The sequence below is a fragment of the Magnolia sinica genome, chromosome 11, assembly GCF_029962835.1.
Source record: "Magnolia sinica isolate HGM2019 chromosome 11, MsV1, whole genome shotgun sequence".
NCBI lineage: Eukaryota > Viridiplantae > Streptophyta > Magnoliopsida > Magnoliales > Magnoliaceae > Magnolia > Magnolia sinica.
Genome location: NC_080583.1, coordinates 59,158,492 through 59,162,533, shown reverse-complemented (window position 1 = coordinate 59,162,533; position 4,042 = coordinate 59,158,492).

Here is a 4,042-nt window from a genome sequence, read left to right as displayed (position 1 = left end):
ATGTTCATTTCTTGGGTAATTTCCATTCCAATGATGAGAGCTCAATATTCAGCTTCATTGTTCGTGCAAGCGATGCCCAAAGTGAAAGAATAGGGTAATAGATCACCACGGGGAGTAATGAAAATAACTCCTGCCCCTGCTCCCGATGCTCGAGAAGCACCATCGAAATACATCTGCCACTGGCCTTGTGACTCAAATCATCATTACCTGTTCATCAAGAAAATCATCGCTAATTGTCTCACTTTCCATTACGGGTTGTGCTACCAAGAATCTGCCACTGCTTATCCCTTCACTGCTTTAGCCGGCTCATAGATGATTGTGTATTCTGAAAGTAACAACATCCATTTGGCCAATCTTCCCGATAACATCGGCTTTGTCATTAAAAACTTTATCAGATCTACCCTTGAAATTAAAATTATATCATGAGAGAGGTAATACTGTCTCAATTTCTGTACTGCAAATATCAGCACCAGACATTCTTTCTCGATTGGAGAGTAGTTACATTCCACGCCTATCAGAGTTTGACTTAAATAATAAAGAGTAGTTTTTTTTCCATTTTCATTCACCTGTGCTAGCAAGGCTCCCAGCGAGTTTTCAGCTATAGAAATGTACAAGATAAGTGGTTTACCTTTTATAGGAGTTGTCAATACCAGAGGCTACCTCAGCAATTCTTTTATTGAATCGAACGCATGCTGAAAGGCTTTATCCCACATGAACTCTATTCCTTTCTTCATTAAATGGGAAAACAGTTGACATCTCCCTGCCAGATTTGAAATAAAATGGTGAATATACATCAATTTCCCTTATAAGCTCTTCAATTCCTTCAATGTTTTCAGAGGTGGCATATCTTGGATGGCTTTGACTTTCCCTAGGTTGATTTTGATACCCCTATGCCTGATGATGAAGCCAAGAAACTTTCCTGACAACACTCCAAAAGCACATTTAACTGGGTTCATCTTTAACTGCTTTTTTATGAGCCGAAGGAAGACCGATGCTAAATGCTCATGATGTTCCTGATGATTACCCGACCTAACCACCATGTCATCAACATAACATTCAATATGCTTGTGCATTATATCTTAAAAGATACTTTGCATCGCCCTTTGGTATGTTGCCCCAGCATTCTTAAGATCGAACGACATAACCTTGTAGCAATAAATTCCTAATAAGGTTCTGAACGCTATTGCTTCTTCATCTTCAGAAGCCATCCTAATTTAATTATAACTAGCATAACTATCTATGAAAGACATGACAACATATTGCGTCGTACTGTCAATCAATAGTTCCATTATTGGGAGGTGAAAGTAGTCTTTCGGGCAGGCTTCATACAAGTCCCTAAAATCTATGCACAACCTGATTTGTCCATTTTTCTTTTTTACTAAGACAATATTTGATATCCACTTGGGATGTTTGACTTCTCTAATAAATCCAACTTTAATAGCTTGTTCACTTCTTTTTCTATCAGAGAGACCAAATCTAGATGAAATTGCCTTTGTGTTTGCTTAATTGGTCTTTTGTCCTTAGAAATATTTAATCGATGTACTACCACTGAGGGTTCCAAACCCGGCATTTCCGCATGTGTCCAGGCAAAAACGACTTTATTTTCTTTCAATAGTTGGATATATTCTTTGGCTTCTTACCCAAGAAAACCAACGCTTATGAATGTATTTCTCGGCTCTTCTTCTATGCCCAAATTTACCTCTCGCAAATTGTTGATTGTCGGCTGCCCCCCGTCTTCTATTTGCTTCAGAGTTGTCTCAGGATGTTTGACTATTTCGGGATCTGTCTCTGACAGCTGATTGACTATGACCATGTTTACTGAAGACTCTACCCCCAATCCTTGAAATTTTTCTCTCTTTTGACCAACTCCAATAAGGACCTGAATTCCTTTCCCATGATTTAAACCAGTCGGTTCTTCATCATCAAAATCTATCCTTTTCATCATTCTTCTTCTTATTGGACTGTATTTCTTAAGATCGCGAGATGTCAGCTTGCCATGATACATATTATTCTCAACCCTTGCTTCCATCTTTTCTTCCAAAGAGGCGTAAAATTCAATCGGCTTCGGATATTTTGCATTAGCTATGACGTGAAACTTTCTCGGAATGGGTAGGAACGGCTTACTTCTTTCGGTATATGGCAACGGTACTGTATAGTTTGACTGGATGATTTAAACTGTTCAGGTGACAGTAATGTCAAGGGGGATTGTCCTGGCTGCCTCAGAAGTCTCGGCACAAAATAGAACTTCTTCTTTGCTTCAGAAGTTTCTGACGATTCTACCTTTTCGGATTCTCCTTTTATTGCTTTCACATGAGCATTTTTCAAGACTTTGCTATTATCATTCTTTTTCTCTCCCCTTCTGGCAAATCCATCATAGTAACTAGCATTTACAAAGAAGGCTTCAGCTTCTGTGTACGGTCTTACATCAGTTGTTACCTTTTACTGTATTCCATTCCTACAGTATTTAAAGCATTGATGAAGGGTATAAGGTATAATACCATACTAATGTATCCATGGTCTCCCCAAGAGAAGATTATATGTCGTGACTATACTGATCACATGACAAACAACATCAGTAGTTAATTCTCTTATTTCCAATGTCATCGTAATTTTGCCGAGCACACGCTGCCCATCTTAGTTAAAGCCCTATATCATCATTCCACTAAGGCGTAGATCGGAACGACGGTAACCCAATTTATTCAAAACTGTTAACAGCAACAGGTTTACCGCAGATCCGTTATCGAGCATAATCCTTTTTACTTCTTTGCCACGAATGTGGCCTACTATCATCAATGGCCTATTATGCCCTATATCACAAGCTAGATCATCATTAGAGAAGGAAAATACTGGCATACAGTCCTCCCACTCTTTGTGTTCTTCATTTCCATTTCCACTAGTAACGTTTCTCTAACAATGTGGTCGGATAGCACTTGAATCAGACTTTGCCTGAAATCTTTTGATAACTTTAGCACGTCATAAACGCTTAACCGAGCTGGTATACCTTTCAAATGATTCACGACATCATAAGTCACCTTTGCTGTTTCATTCTTCTCTTCTCTCTTGTCACTATCACGCTGATCCCTGATGATATCTGTCCTTGTAGTTTCAACTTTTTGTCTTGGGGGACTTTCCATTCTTTTTCTTGATCGTAGTGTAATTACCGCGGCCTTCCCTGTCATCTTACGATTTTCTTTCTCTACTTTTTCATGAGCACTTTCCCAAACTGTCAGCAAGTTCACTGTCGCTTTCGCGTCCCTTTCTTTTTCTTTTCCAATCACTATTTCACATATGTTTATCATTATTTATATTATGCATTTCAACTTGTGGCAATTTTCTGTCAGATGCCCTACCAGATAATGATAGCGGCAGAAATCTCTTTCTTTTACTCTTCCTGCATCTTCAAGGCGTTTGGATGCATGTAATTCTATTGTACTGGCTTTCAACAGTTGGTTCATCATAGGAACAACATCTTCCCTATCGAATGCGAACCCTTGTGAGAATTAAGCGATCTGGGTCTTTTTCCAGTGAACCTGTTTCTAGGACGGCTTGATTCTTCCTTCCTCTCTGTCCTTTTTTCTCCTGAATCCTTTGTTTCCTAACCCCTTTTTTTGTGGTCCACAATATTTGCAATTAACCTACTGGGTCCTCTTTTGGCATTTTATAGTAAAACGCTGGCATTTTTTGGGTCATCAGCTCTAGGGCGTGGGCTTTGGTGGCCAAGTCATGGAAATTCTTAATATCGATGTTAGTGAGCCCAAACGCAATTCCTATTTCCATGGAATTCATGCACATCTTGACCTGTTCTTTTTCTTCTGCCAGCTACCTGCACGAGGCTCCCAATGTCTTCTATCTGTCTATAAACTTCTCCATTGGTTCCCCTTCTGTGATGCTGACATCGTGCTCTGAAGAGAAGAAGTTTGACATAAAGGTGTCCTGCATCTGCTCCCACGTGCGTATTGATCCTAAAGCCAGACTAGAATATCATCTAAACGCTTTACTTGTTACAGATTATCCGAACAAACGTAGGTAGTACTGTGGAATC